This window comes from Atta cephalotes (genome assembly GCF_000143395.1).
Source record: "Atta cephalotes unplaced genomic scaffold scaffold00050, whole genome shotgun sequence".
Classification (NCBI taxonomy): Eukaryota; Metazoa; Arthropoda; class Insecta; order Hymenoptera; family Formicidae; genus Atta; species Atta cephalotes.
Genome location: NW_012130114.1, coordinates 1,725,516 through 1,742,459, shown reverse-complemented (window position 1 = coordinate 1,742,459; position 16,944 = coordinate 1,725,516). Strand labels below are relative to the sequence as shown.

Genomic DNA, 16,944 nt, shown 5'->3' with positions numbered 1-16,944 from the left:
GTTTTTACCGAAAGTTTACAAAGGTATAAGNACAAAGTACGAGAAGATTNTTACGAACCTNTTGTGCATCGTAGTGTTATGTCANGTCANTGANANGAGTAGAGAGAGAGAGAGAGAGAGAGAGATATTTTATTATAGCGATTTTATATATAATATTATATTTGTTAAATCTTAAATATTTTTTATGTCTTAATGTTTGATATTGAATTATTTTCTAATATTTTATTTCATAAATAATACTTAATGCATAACGATTTAACAAAACATTATATATTTTGTTAAAAAATTTAGGTTGGAACATTAAGCATTAATTCCACTATCAGATTAAAAGAGGAATTACAACAATTGGTAGGTATTTAATATGTGCCACATTGTTGTTCGAAATCAGATAAGTTTCAGCATATTTTTTATTATTTTTATAAGAAATTAGTCGAGCATAATTTTTATAAGTTGGGCTTGAAGAAAAATATTCCTTTAGTTTTATAATAACATGCTATAATAATTTGATGTATAAAATTGAGTAATATTACATCCAAATAAAATTTGAATAAAATGTTTAGTTTTTTCATTGATATTATTTAAAGTTCTATTGATTTTGATTATGATGGATAGATTGTATCATTTTTTTTATTTTTTTATTTTTTTTTATACTAAGTAACTTTTATAGTAAAATACTAATGAACAAGCATTTTTGATACCAAATATTAAAAAAAGTTTGTAACATTTTTTTCAGATTGTATCAAAACTACATGTACAAATTGAAGCTAACGGTCGAAAATCAACCTGGATCTGTGATCTGAGATCTTTCAACAAAACAAAGCTTAATAATGTAATCACTACGTATCTTAATTGTTAATAACTATATCGATGAAACTTTGGGTCATTTCATCATTTTGTTATGCAAACTATGTCATATAATCTCACATATGCAGACATATAACTAATTGATAGAGAAAGAATTATTCTTATTAAACTACATATGTGAAATATGCTTATACACATATAAATTATATAATTTCTTAATGCTTTATTTAAAATGACGTGACAAAAACATTGTGATAATTTTTAAGATTAATAGAATTTTTTCTTATTTTTACAATCAATACTACGACCCAATCGTTCGTATGTACTCGAGGATGGATGGAAGTGTTATTGAATTCAGAAGCGTGCGTGCAACTTATCGTATATACTGTCCAGCTAACGACGAAGTGATACCAGAAACACTTGCACCATCACGAGAAAACTGCGAATATAATAATTCCTAATATGTCAGATTTATCACTCGTAAGTGCTTTATTCGCAATTAGCATGTAATATTTGTTATGGACATGTAATATTTATCTCCTATTGATTGTATAATATTGGTGTTAATTGAACTAAAATTAAGAATATATTCATTTGCAGAATAATTCATCCAGTGTCGACAACGATGGAGCTATTATTTTTGGAACTCAGAAAGATGACGAAACTCGCAGTATCTTTCGATGACCGGAAGTTCCGCAACAAAGTCCTCTCCAAGTATTAATAAAAAGAATATTTCCAAAAATGAGAGCAATGTTTCGCTAAGTACCATTGCACATCTGATATTAATGTTAACGAGACTCAAGTAGTACACATGAAGCAGAGACGCAAGGTGATCTTGTTGATATATCCAAGTATATTAAAATGAATGCTAAAAGTAGCAAGCAACTACCAAAACTAAATATTTGCGACAAAACAGTTGGCTCTGTAACAGATATAGAAACTCAGAATTGTCTAGACAATATTAAGGAAATGAAAACTCAAAAGGATAATATCAGTATTGGAAATGTAATGTCGAAGAAGTTTACGACGGATATTCATACTATGGAAACGCAATCTGATACTGACAACATTGATGAAAGAATTTCCACTCATGAAAAAGGCTCCTCTCAAGTAAATTTAAATGACACTCTCGAAGAAAATCTCAATGAAATGTTTGATGTAAATAACGATGTGAATAGCATTCACGAGTCGCCATATATGTTGACGCAGTATTTGAAAAAAATTTTGGAATTGTCGCAAAGTGATGACTCTATTAATAAAGCCAACGATGATGATAGAGATACATGTAACGTGCCATAAAAGTAAACAGAAAAGAAACAGCATACGTCCCGTAGTCAACATAATTTACTGGAAATGAAATGAATACGAATTATGTAAATAATTCAGAGTTTGAATCTCAAAATTCAAATATTTATTTTTCTACTCTTCCTACAAAACGAAAGCAAAATATTTTAAAAAATTCACAAGAGTTCCCAGATTCTGTGAATGATAATGTAGAATCTCAAGAATCTAACAAGAGAAAAAAAAAGATCGCCACAAAACGCAAATCTGATTCAATAACGGAAACATTAAACGATAACAACAAAAATAAAATCATCTCAAGTGAGAATAAAAGAAGTCTTCCAAGTTCAAAATTGATGAAATATGATGATGAACCCACGTCGAAAACGAGGAAACGAGTCTTAGAAAGTAATCCAACCAAATTGAAAGTCGATGATGCAGAAGAGAAAACATTTGCAAACCAATCATTCACCATTACCCATCAGAAAATGATGGATAACGTGCGCAAATATTGGATACATTGTATGAGAGCGACGATGACATTCTAACGCGCTTATTAGCTATTAGAATATTAGGAACAAATCCAGCGAGTTCTCCTGCATTATCGACTGTGCATAGCACAAACTCTAAACGAGATATCGCAAGAATTAAAAGAAAAGAAAGTACATCCTTGAAAGGAAAATCATTACGTAAACAGGATATTTAAAACTCTGGCAAACACAATAAGTCATCCATTGATAGTCAGTCAAATCTTGTTCACGACTATCTAATGACTGACAGAATAGCAGCCCTAGTGGACACTTCTGAATCTGACGATTCCAGCGAATCCATGTATATACAATTCCAACAAATTGCAGATATAATGTTATGCAGATATAATGATATAATTAGTAATAAACATAATTGTCCGAAACGTAAAAAGAAAAGAAACAAGGAAAGTTCATCAAATATGTCGGAAAACCCAAAACAGAATATGGATGACTCAAAAAATTCGTGGATCAGTACAAGAATAACACGACATTCTAGCAAATAAAATGACGAGAGTCCACGTGATCTTCAGAAAGAAACTTTAAAGTATAGAAGTAACCAGCTATGAAGCAACCAGATCTACAGAGTCAGAAACAAAATCTATTATCGGTAAGAGAAAGATACTTCTAAATGTGATAGAAAAAAGCATGGAACAAACTACTACTTTGAAAAAACGTAAAACTGTCACTGAGGAATGTCCAGTTTCTACTCGCAGTCGCAGAAATGCCATGAAAACCACAACCGATAGGCAATCCCCGAATATCCTTGAACATGTTGCTAAAATAAGATCACATGAAAGTATCTCTGAAAATATAAAGTCTTCCGAAGGTAATAAAACAATATCTAAAACTATGTTGGAAGAAACTCAAGAGGTCTCCTTAAATATGAGAACAGATGGAAATATTTATCCTGGGAGATCCAATGTTAAACGCACCAGGCAGCCAATTTATGATAATCAAGTCACATGTTAATCATGTAACTGCAAGTGAAAATCATAGGAAAAATAAGCTAGCTCCAACCAAAGGGACAGAAACACAGATGAATCAGCAAAATTTCGAAAATTAATCCCTTAAAGAGCCTCAAGAGCCACTCAGATGGATCGCAAGAAGTTGAAAATATCATGGCAAGAGCTCCGAGTAATACACAGAATAAGAATTTATCAATTAGAGAAGATAGTAAAACAAAAATATTTAAAAGAGAATTGAGAACCAGAAGCAAGAAACAACAAAATCAGATATCGAAACAAATTCTGTTTTAACTGAGAGTAGTTTATCTGTCTGAGATAGAAGACTTTGATAATACGCAACTTGACAATGCTATAGCAAAAGCTAAACATAAAAGACATACTAAAAGTTCCACCTCTTTGCTGTTAGAAACGACAACCTCTTCACTGTTACAAGTTTTAATAAAAAGAAAGGAAGAAATATTTAAGAAGCCTTCTTGTATTAAGAATTTTACAAGTTCACTTATTGATACTTCCACAGAAAACATAACTGGTGAAAGTAGCCAAAATAGTACTGAAAGTGACACTTTGATAAATTCTAGATCTTCACGATCAAGAACAGCAAGAAAGAAGACGAAGTCGAATCAAAATACTTGTAGAGATTAGACTAATTGAGAGACACGAGAATGCTTCAAGTCTAAATACAAGGAAACTACATCTCTTATTTTAACGCCTTCTAGAACGCGCAGGAGTATGTCGATTTTAATTCCACATCCGCAATGAAACATAAAGTTTTATTTACGAGTATACCAGGTGTATAAGCTTAAATCCGCTGTTTTTAGTCAGAAAAACACTTTTTTTTTTCCTAGGAAGCAAAAACAAATTTATTCAAAGTACTTGCCCTCGCTAACTATACATTTTTCCCATCTTTCGGGCAATTTGTGTATACCACATCAAAAAAATTCCTCATCTTTCGAGGCAAACCACTCATCAAGCCATTTTCGGACGTCTTCGTAAGAATCGAAGTGCCACTCAGCAAGCGCGTGGCCCATCGACGAAAACAGGTGATAGTCAGAAGGTGCTAGGTCTGATGAGTAAGCGGGATGGGGTAGCACTTCTCAGTTGAGTGTCTCCAAGTAGTTTTGGACCATTGTTGACGTGTGCGTTGTCGTGGAGGAAAATCAGCTTGTCATGTCTTTTCCGATAATGCGGCCTTTTTTCACGCACAGCACGATGCAATTTGATCAGTTGTTGGTAGTAGCGGTGAGCATTAACAGTTTCACCAGGTTTTAACAGCTCGTAGTAGATGACACCCTCCTGATCCCACTAAACGCACAGCATCGTTTTCCGTCCGAAGTGATTTGGTCTTGAGGAAGATGTTGATGGTTGGGCGGAATCAACCCAAGATTTCTTGTGTTTAGGATTCTGAAAATAGATTCACTTTTCATCGCCTGTCACAATCCGATGCAGGAACGACTTTCTTTTTTGTCTGGCAAGCAGAATTTGGCATGTGTTTTGGCGTCGCTCCATCTGCCTATCGTTCAGTTCATGCGGCATCCATTTTCCGATCTTTTGAACCTTCTCCATGGCATGTAGCCGCATGGAAATGGCTGCTTGAGAAACACCCAATTGCTCGGCAAGCATTTTTTACGATTGGGTATCATCCTCGTCCAAAAGAGCCTGCAATTGATAGTCTTCAACCTTCCTAGGCCGATTTTCACGCTTCTTGTCACTCAAGTCAAAATTCTCGTCATTGAACCAGCGAAACCAATTTCTGCACGTTGTTTCTGATAAAGCATTGTCGCCAAAGGCCTCCACAAGCTTCAATGCGATTCGGCAGCCGATTTCTTCAAATTGAAACAGAAAAGCAAAGCTTCCCGCATATGCTTTTTTTTTTTAGCAAAAAACTAGACCTGGTTACGAAAGAAAAAATATATGTTGTTGAAAAATATATGAAATTGCTGATGATGTGCACTGATTAATGTTGATAGATGTGAAACATAAAAAAAAGTGTGTGCCTAGGGTACACAGCTTTGTACGCTCACTAACCACCTATGAGCAAACAATGAATTTAAGCTTATACACCTGGTAACGGATGTAATGAAAAATTATAGTGAGATTGTTAAAACATTAGGTGAGTATAAATTTAAATAAATTATATTTAAATGAATAGATTTCTTCGCAGTAGTATTAACAGTTATTTTACTATTTGTTGACAATTTTTATTTTACAGGTGGAAGTGGAAGATTCGGCACAGTGCACCGTTTTAGATACTGATAAAGTTCGTCGAACATACAAATTTTTATGCGCGTTGGCAAAAAGTGTACTCATAGTGGCGATCGATTGGTTAACCGAAAATAACACTAAGAAAGAATTTATAGATTGGGAAAAGCATATATTAAAAGATCTTGAAGTCGAAATCAGTTATGATTTCAAACTGAGGGAGAATTTTGATAAAGCTAGAGAGAAAAAATGCTAGACAGCTATATCGTTGTATTGACGCTTAACGTCGAGCCACTACCTATAAAAGAATTAAAAATTAATATAGAAATATTTTTATATCAACTTATATAAAATTTATTTGTATTCTAATGTTCTAGTATACAAATATTTGTATTTGTATTCTTATAAATATAATATTGTCTTGTAGAAGAAAAACTTTATTACGTCCACCGACTAAATGACTCGAAAGAGCGATGATTTTATCTCGTAAAGAAGATTTGCCAAACGAAATTGAAAATAAAGGAAAAGGAATTTCCAAAATCGAAACTTATATTAATAAATAGCATACTTACTTAAAAGTTTCATAAATAATATAAGTTCTAAGACATTGCATCTAATTTTTATTTACTAAAGATAATAACAATATGTAACAGAATTAGTTTCTTTAATTAATAACCAAAAATATGCATACTAAATCCAATATTCATAGTCAGTTCTTATTTCAACATTTAAGTAATGTCTTAAAATGCAACTCTGTGATCGGTTTATTACATCTTAAGACTGTATCTAAGTTAGTAAATGTAAGAGTTAAGTTAAATATAAGAATCGACTATTGATCTGATCGAATATTGATCTGAGTATTAACAGTTATTATGTCAACTTATATTTGACGAAATCTGTTTCCTGTGTGTCTTAAAATACCAATCAGAATAAATTCTATATCTTCTACCTTAACAGTTTTCGGTATTTTAGCAAGAAACTTTTTGCGTTTGGTAAATCTTCTTTACGAGATAAAATCATCACTCTTTTGGGCCATTTAGTCAGGGGATGCATATAATAGTTTTTCCTCCATAAAACGATATCTATAAGAATATAAATACGAATATTATATATTAGAATATAAATATTTTATATAAGTTGATAAAAAAATATTTCTATATTACCTTTTTTTTATAGGTGGTAGCCGACGAGTAATATTACACCCGTTATAATCGTAAATAAACCTTTGTTTCATTGTGGATGATGTGTTACGGAATTTAGAAACGACATACTCCTGCGCGTTCTAGAAGGCATTAAAATAAGAGATGTAGTTTCCGTACTTATATTTTGTTGTTTCTTGTTTCTGGTTCTCAATTCTTTTTTAAATATTTTCATCTTACTATCTTTTCTAATTGATAAATTCTTATTCCGTGTACTCGGAGCTCTTGCCATAATACTTTCAACTTCTTACGATCCATCTAAATGACTCTTGAGACTCTTTAAGGGATTAATTTTCGGAGTTTTGTTGATTCATCTGTGTTTCTGTCCCTTTATTTGGAGCTAGCTTATTTTTTCCTACGATTTTCCCTTGCAGTTACATCATTGACATGTGTTATGACTTGATTATCATAAATTGCCTGGTTCGTTTAACATTGGATTTCCCAGGATAAACATTTCCATCTGTTCTCATATTTAAGGAGACCTCTTGAGTTTCTTCTACGTAGTTTTAGATATTGTTTTATTATCTTCTTATATTTCTATATTTTCAAAGATACTTTCACATAATCTTATTTTAGCAACATATTCAAGGATATTCGGGGATTGCCTATCGGTTGTGGTTTTCATGGCATTTCTGCGACTGCGTGTAGAAACTAGACATTCCTCAGCGATAATTTTACGTTTTTGCGAAGTAGTTAGTTCCAATTTTTATCTATCACAATTAGAGAGATCTTTCTTTTACCGATAATAGAATTTTGTTTCTGACTGTAGATCTGGTTGCTTCATAGCTGGTTACTTCTATACTTTTTAAAGTTTTTTTCTGAAAATCACGTGGACTCTCGTCATTTTGTTTGCTGAAATGTTATTCTTGTACCGATCCACGAATTTTTCATTTCGTGATCCGTGAGAATGTAAGAACCAACCAACTATAGTCGAGTATTCCCCTGTTAGAGGAAATTCCACACTTGTATAGTCATATAATCATATGCATAAAGAAAATTATTCAATCACATTTCTGTCATAAAGACGAACATAAAATATGATGATTTTCTTTATGCATATATTTATACGGCTATGTAAGTTGTGTGGAATGGCCTTTACAGTCGAACGACAGGGGAATGCTCGACTGTAGTTGATTCCTACATTCCGATTAAATGCTCGGTGGAAACTAATGATTATAAGACGGGAAGCACAGACTCATGTATAATGCATAGTTCATAAGGAAATCATCCAATCAAAATTTTCCTTTTTCGTAAAATAGGATGAAAGGAAAGATTTTGGTTGGTTGATTCGCTTATGCACTACGTATTATGCGTTATGCAAAAGTTTCTGTCGCGGCTCTAAGATTGGAGTCCTATAAAGTTCTGTATTTGACATGTATCGCGAAACCGCGTAACCGCGTAACCAATCAATAATCAGTAAAACTCGAAATCATAAGCGGATCGTTTCTAATTGGTTACACGGTTGCGGTTATGCAATACGTGGTAAATACACCTTGTGAGATTCCAGCCTGAGGCTGCTTTCACATGCAGCGTATCTTACGTTAGCGTAACTGGCATCAATTAATCAAATTGTATCAGGTACGCGCTAAACTAGTTAAAATGATTTGATTAGCTAATGCAAATTATGCTGACGTAATTTACGCTACATATGAAAGCAGTTTAAGACGTAAACTTAAGCCAATCAGAATATTGCTTTAGGTCTAACATACATGGAAATAACAAAAACTTATTCATAATCTCATAATAAGATGAATTCAACCGGTTGAAAGGAATTATAATAAACTTATCCATAAGATGACCGGTCGCTTTATGGAAGTTTACTATTATTCTATTCCTAATAGAATACGTAAATCTAAAGCAGTATCCTAATTCATCAGCTCATCAGCTTAAGTTCATGTTTTAAAATTACTGACCCAGTTTACACCGAGGTTTTAATCCTGATCAAAATGTAAGAACCAACCAACTGCAGTCCAGCATTTTTCTGTCGTGTAACAAGAGAATACTTGGCTGTAGTTGGTTGATTCTGTTACAGAAATTTTGTGTGCGGCAGCCTTAATACCTATTTTACAATAGTGTTACAATTAAGTTGTAAACAGTAAGAAATTGGCCAATCACAGTTGAACATGACAAAAATAATTAATTACGATTTGTTATGGCTTAGATCCTGCCACCTTATTATAGAATAAAGAGCGTTTTTATGGGCCATAACCGTATGCTGTGCCATAATCTATAAAAATTGACCAAGAGCTCATCTTAGAGCCCAGATCCAAACAAGAATGGATTAAAATGGATTAAAATTTTTTTAATGCTTTAAATTCATGAAAATGAATTGAATGGATTGAAATAGATTGGATCTGAACTGACACTAGCCGTACTTATTTTGTAATAAAACTTCAAAAATCGTCAAGAAAATCGTTTTGAAAAAAATTATAACTTAAGTCTAAATAAAAATCATAAATCTATTATTGATATGCTAAATATAATTATAAGAATTGAATGGAAGACTGTAATGCATTCTGGTGGTGCTATGAAACTAAACTAACAAGTATTCTAACAAGTACTTTACACAATGGAGCACAGTGTGATGTCTCTGTGTCCTAGCTAGAAAACAGCCGATGTCTACGATATGAATAATGTATATTGTTTTCGGCTCGATTGGATTTACACCAACTTGAGTTAGAAAATGCTTCGCTATTGGTTGACGTTATACGCTCTACCAATGGAGAGCACAAAACATCATTACTTCAATTCAGGTTAGTGCAAATTCGATCGGGCCGAAAACGTTATAGAAATGCCTTAAAATTTAAGCATCAGACTAGCTCAAGCAACAAGTTTGTGACATGTGACGTCTACGGCTGCGGTCTACTTGATAGCACAAACTTAATAATACAAATGCTTTGAAGCATTTTTTGATTATTATATTAATAAAAAAATTCTTTCTTCCAATTGATCAATCAAAAGCTTCAAAATATTTGTAAATGATACGATATGACAATGTAGAATTGCCTGAATATAAGAAGAATAATCTACTATTGATCAGTTTTCTACGACTTAAGACTCTACAGTATGATTTTTATTGGGCATATTCAGCAGCCTCAACAGTTAAGTGAGTGCTCACTGTTATTGGTATATTCTTTTAGTTCATCTAATTAGAATTTTAACTCTAGAAGAATACCAATAACAGCGAGTGCTCAATTAAGTCCGCTGAATGCGCACATTGTAGACACCGCATTCGGCGACATGAGCGCTTCCAATCGGCGACAGCATCTCTGAAAAATCTGGCAACTCTGGATTCTGGAAATGCGTCGCAAGCAGTCGCTAGTAAGTCATCTGATCTGACAAGATTTGTTATTTAGATCTGTTAATTCTAATCGATTCGACTCCGAAGATAGACTTAAGACCATTTTATGTCGAAAAAGATTTGATTCAACATACATTTTACTCTTCATTTTCGTTTTCAACGGAATGTTCGCTGTTTTTGAGTGCATTAAAATTGGAAGTCGCACCCACATAATATGCGTGTATAATAGTGTATATAAACTATGATATACAAATTTATACGTAAAAATGAATAATCGTAAGTGTATCTTGCAATTTGTTTGTGAAATGTGATGAAATATGTTGCTCGACATCACTCAAGAATTGTCGTGAATAATTGAGTGTGCTCTTTTTGTTGATTGATCATTCGATAAAATTCCCATGAAAAACTCGTTGGACCATTCAATTTTCTTCCTAATTTTGATGGCAAATAATGTGAATGTATTGTCTGTCGTCGTGACGTAAATCCTCACATTTGAACACATGAAAAAATATTTGCTTTTATGTTTATTTGACAAATCTCTCATTTTTGTCAATTTCGTAATAGAACATCCTGTATATTCCTTTAAAAGGAAAACTTAATCAATAATTCATTTTTTGTGTTTGAATAAAATGACGTAGATGTAACTAACAAAACATCAATTTTGGGATATGAATTAATAATCAAAGGCTTAGACATTCAAAAAATGGAAGACAATAAAGACATAAGCAGTAAGCAATTCGAGCAATTATAGTAGAGACATATGGTCTGTTTTCTGTACTAGACTGCACTAGAACTCTCTTGTTTTTCACAAATATTAAATAAATATTAAATATATACCTACCTCATTTTAATTTCTAAAAAATGTACATTAGTTCAGCCACAGAAAATTAATCTATAAGATAATGACAATATTAAATACAAAATACAATATTAAATCCAAAATGTTGATTTACTTATTGCTTATGTCTTGCTGCTTGAATCATTTTGAATGCTTTATAGGCTTTCTATAAGCTTCAATAAGCTATTACTTAAGTGAGGCATAAGAAATTAATCAATCACAATTGAATGTAAGAAAAATAACCGATTATGATTGGTCAATTTCATGGCTTAAGATTTAAAGCTTAAGCAATGTCTTATTGTAGAAAATCCATTAATGAACTTTCTATAATAAGCTGTTATCTAATCTTTAAATCTTAAGTCATAAGAAATTGACCAATTAGTCGATCATTGTTTATAGTTGTGACTATATTTGTACAGCGTGATTTCACCAAAGTTATAACATCGATGTTATAAAACTAGCCTATCACAATTACTCCATTTTTCAGGAATAGTTATAATTGACTAACTTCATAATATCTATATTATAATTTTGGCATAAACCAAGCCATTTATATGTAGTCTATGATTGATTAACTTTTTATGGCTTAAAATTTAGTTAATGGCTTATTGTAGAAATCTTATTATGATCGTGGCACATAAAAAAATAAGCAGTAAGCAGTAAGCGAATTGGCCAATTATAGTAAAGACCATAAAGTCATAATGTAAGTAGTAATCGATTCAACATATTGATTTTCTTACTATTTATTGCTTATTTTTTTAATTATTATTTATTGCTTAGTTTTTTGCGTACCATGATTATAACATTATATTCCAAACGGAGTTATTTTGGTTTTTTTTCTTAAATGTTAGCAGCCATTTAACTAGAGTATTTTGTATTGGCAAAACTGGTATACACTCAGAGCATTTTAAAGCTGTTGTATAAATCGACGTAGAGAAGCAGACTTTCAAAATGTGTTTTGTCCAAAATTTCATTTTTTTAGTTAGAGGTGGCATTATGTTTAGTATTGGATAACTTGTACAGGGTCCGGCCGAATAATATGTAAAAGCGGGCATGACGTGATTCCTTATGAAAAAATAAAAAAAACATGGAACAAAATTTTTCGATTTTCTGCTTAGTTTTTAAAAAAATTGAGTTTGAAAATCCACTGCATACGTATGCTGTTGCTGCTAAGCTACAGTTCGTCGAACGACGTTTAAAGCAAGTTTGTTGCGACAGCCAATCTGAAGCTTGCATTTTGAAATCAACATATATTGATTGTCGCAACAAACTTGCGATCAGCTTGCAACTAATGTAGAACCGACTTAATATTTATAAACAACTCTTTACGATCTATGATGTCGAACAATCATGTCAGGTTTCATTCAAATATTATATATTAACAGTAATCCTCGAATTAGTGCAGCATCACTGTCTTATCAGTATAACGTTTAAGATAGGACTATTCATCTCATATTGCGTGATAATAGAATGCATCCGTACCATTTAACATGAGTGCATGCGTTATCAGAACTCTATACAACGAATAGCATTTTCATATTTTTATTTGAACGACATAACAGTAACCTAGTTTCCACGAAGGGTTTAAACCGGATTAGAATGTAAGAACCAATCAATTACAGTCGAACAACAGGGAAATATTCGACTGTAATTGGTTAGTTTTTTCTGATCCGGTTTAAACCCTCAGTGGAAACTGATCCACAATTTACATCTTTATTTTATGGACAGATGAGGCACAATTTATTGAGAGATAGTACTGTTAATATCTATAATACACATGTGTGGTCTTCTCAAAATCCATATGCAACGCGAGAATTCAACTCATTTCCAACATAGGTTTAATGTGAATGGGCTAATCGATAATTGGACTTTTTGCCGCATATTCTAACGGGAGGAAGATATTTACATTTTCTTTGCGATGATTTGTCAGAATTGTTAGATGACGTGCTTGTTAATATTCGGGAACGATTGATCTTTCAGCAGGATAATTTTTTCAGCAGACTTTTTTTTTAATTTATCGATTCCTTACACATTCCCGAAGTTTTGACATTTAAACACTCTATATATTAGGTATTCAAAATAAAGCGATATAAATTTTTATCTTGGAAACATTATTAAGAAATTGTTCAGACAAAAGTTGTAGGATTCAAAAAGGAGTATTTACTAATCTGATCGGTTTGATATTGAGTTGCCAAGGTTACATTTTTTTTAAATGGAACACCCTATTTCTATTTCCAGAATCCAATAGCTGATGTCAAAAGTTTTCCAAAACGCTATAAGAAAATATTTTTTCATTTGTATTTTTTGTATTTTTTGTAACTATTGTATTTTTTGAGTTATAGTGTTTGAAAGTTACAGTATCGCCAGCGTTAGCATTATTCAAGGTGTTCGACCGACGGCTAAAATCTCTTGATGTTATTTAGGATAACATCCTGGATAACATTTATCAAGATCAAGGCTGGAGATTCCTTTTATTTTCATTTTTGCACTAAAAATTTATTTTTATATAAAAATGAAAAGAGGTACAATGACTTTGACCTTGATGGTCTTAATGGACATTCAAGAAGTTTTAACTGTTGGACACCTTGGATAATGCTAACGCCAGCGTTACTGTAACTTTCAAGCATCATAACTCGAAAAGTACTCAATAAAAAATAACTTTATTATAGTGTTTTGGAAAGTTCTCGGTATCGGTTATTAGATTCTAGAATCAAAAATAGAATGTTCTATTTTAAAAAATCGACATGACATTGATCTGACCTTGGTGACCAACCAAGATCAAACTGATAAGATCATATCGAAATAAATCTTTTTGAATCCTATAACTTTTATCAGAACAATTTTTCTTAATAATGCCGTTTCAGAAATAAAAATTTGTAACACTTTATTTTGAACATTCGGTATTATATAATTTATATATATTTGTATTATTAATATATAATTGCGTATAATCACATAGTTATATAATATATAATTTTATTATGTATTATATGTATATTATACAATACGTTAGTTTATTATGTCATTTTATTAATTTTAAACACATTTATTAATTTTATATTATTAATTTTAAATTATTTATTTATTATTAATTTTCACATTGAAAATGTTAATTTTATTGAACAGAATTTTATTTGTCCATTTGGCTTATCTTTTTTATATTTACTATGATCTTGCAGTATCTAATTGATATTTTAAATATTTTTCGCGTCACACAAGATATATTTCTTGATTTCATCTCGTATATTTTGATTCCATATTTTGACAGCTTCATAATTGCTTGTTAAACACATCCATATGCCCGTATCGAAGTACAGATTGATGACTACGATTAATGGTTGCACGGTTCTATTTCAGCCAATTACGATGGACTCGCATCTACATTGTAATTGGTTGAAGTAGAACCAAGCAACCGTCAATTGTAATCGTCAATTCATAGTCTGACATGGGCAATAGATAGTGGATCGCACTCTGAACAATTTTGCGAAAACCATCAAACCATGGTTTTCCGAAAATTATCAAAAGAAAAGTAACAATCTCTGTGTCCACGACTGTACGGTTGTGGTCAAGGCCCTTATTCTTGAAAAGTATCGTATACTTATAAAAAACTAGAAAAATACTATAGTATGCGCATAAAACTTATAGTAAATGGAAGGGGAATACGAACATTAAACGATAGAAATATCTTTCTATCCTGCTCAATGACTGTTCTTTATTCTTTATCTATTCGATTTTTTGTTCTTCTTTCTCAGTGACTGTTCACTTACGCAGAAAGAAGAAAAATCACTGAGCAGGACAGAAATACAATCTTCTGTCTCTCATGTTGCTCACACTTTCCTCACTGCTTGGATAAGTTATTCGTTCCATTACTATAAGTTCTATGAGTATGCATTATGTATAGCATTTCACTCATTTTTCATATGTAATACTTTTCGAGAATAGAAGCCCAGAACGGTTGCAACACTTTTTTTTATGAGTTTCGGAATGTACAAAATATTACGAGAATGCGAATCTCTGCGTCTAGTGATCATTGAAATATTACTGGAACGAGTGCGATCCTATGCTGCATTTGTTAAGAGTGATCCGAGAGAGAGTGTTCTAAGTGGTCTTCATCTTTTTCTAACCTATGTTCAGTTATAATTGCGCATGTGCAGTAGACGGTATTGCACATGCGCAATCAGCTAAGTATAAATTAGAAAAGAATAAAGATACCATTTGAAATGCTCTTTGTTGGATCGTAAAACTAGTACCAGCGCTCATTCCAGTAGTATTATATTTCAGCTAGTAAATGAGGTTTAGAGTACCTGTCAGAAGAATCGTATACCTAGAAGAATATATTAGAGAAGTAGGCAAACAGAAATATAATGTCTCAATATATAAGTTTTATAAAATTATTTATAATTATAATTTATAATTAAAATCTTATAATTTTTTGTTATTAAGAAAATTTAACATCCCATTAATTTTGATAATAAAATTAATAACATTGAAATTGAATTAATACATTAATTCAATATATGGAACGTTTAATGTATGAAGTACATAAAAATATAGATATTAATATATATTTAACATTAAAAAGTTTTTATCTTCAGTAAACTTGCGTTATAAATAAAATATGAAATATAAAATCACTATTTTAATCATTAACTCTTTTATTGCAGTAAGATTGATCATGGAATTTACTGCAAAAATCTGTCAGATTTTTCTTAATAAATATCTTTGCAGTATTTTAAAATAGTAAGGTAGTTATTAACATTATTATTAAATTGATGATCATTAATATTATTATTTTAACTTTAGTTCATAAATGCTGATTGCATTTCAAGTTGGAGTAATAGTAATCAGTATGCAATTTATATAACTGGAAGAGTAGTCATCTACTGCAACAAAAGAATTAATGATTTAATGAAATAGTGATTTTATTTTATATCATATTTTTATTATTACGGAAATTTGCTGAAAATAAGAACTTTTTAATATTAAATATATATTACTATATTCTTATGTATTTAATGTTAAATGTTTCATATTAAATATATTCAATTAATGTAATTCAATTTTAATATCAATCGTTATTAATTTTATTATCAAACTTAATCGTTAGCTATCTTAAATTCTATCTTAAATTCTAATAATACAAAATTCTAGGATTTAACAAAATATAATTCTATTTTATAAAAAATTTTATAAAATAGAATTATAAATATTGAAACATTCATGTATACCTATTTCTCTAATACACTCGATATGTGATTTTTCTGACAAGTACAAGTTTCTAAGAGAGCGTTTATATTAGCTGCCGTATGTTGTATACCGTAATTTATAAAAATTAACTAATCAATAAAATATTCTTCTCTTATTTGATGATAAGAAGGGAATATTTGAAGATGATTGGTCAATTTTTACAGTTTACGATATACGACATACAGTTACGCTCCTTTAGTCTCACTGCAGTTCATGCACTTCACTAGACGCAGAGGTTCACATCCTCGTAATATTTGTGTGTTCTGAAATCCATAAAAAAAAATGTTGTAATTACCGATCTATAAGGTCCTGCACACAACAGAAGGAATAAGGAACTAGGAATAAAGAATAAATGATTTTAAGAAATCCTATTAGAAATCGGATAGATTGGAATACACGGTTTCTGATAGATTGAAATCGTTTATTCTTTATTCCTTATTTCTTCTATTGTGCTTCTCACATTCAACTATGATTGGTCGATTTTTGTCTCCTTAATCAACTACTGTTATTGCCCATTGTAAACCATAACGTGCATAACTGACCATGCCATGCTAATGCATTTTGAAAGAGTGTGAAAAAC

General features: G+C 31.3%; 1 pseudogene; it reads left to right on the top strand.

Moving 5' to 3' along the window:
• The window catches only part of LOC105622953, a 6,711-nt pseudogene extending 369 nt beyond the window's left edge, over positions 1–6,342 (top strand).
• Positions 6,343–16,944: the final 10,602 nt, after the last annotated feature.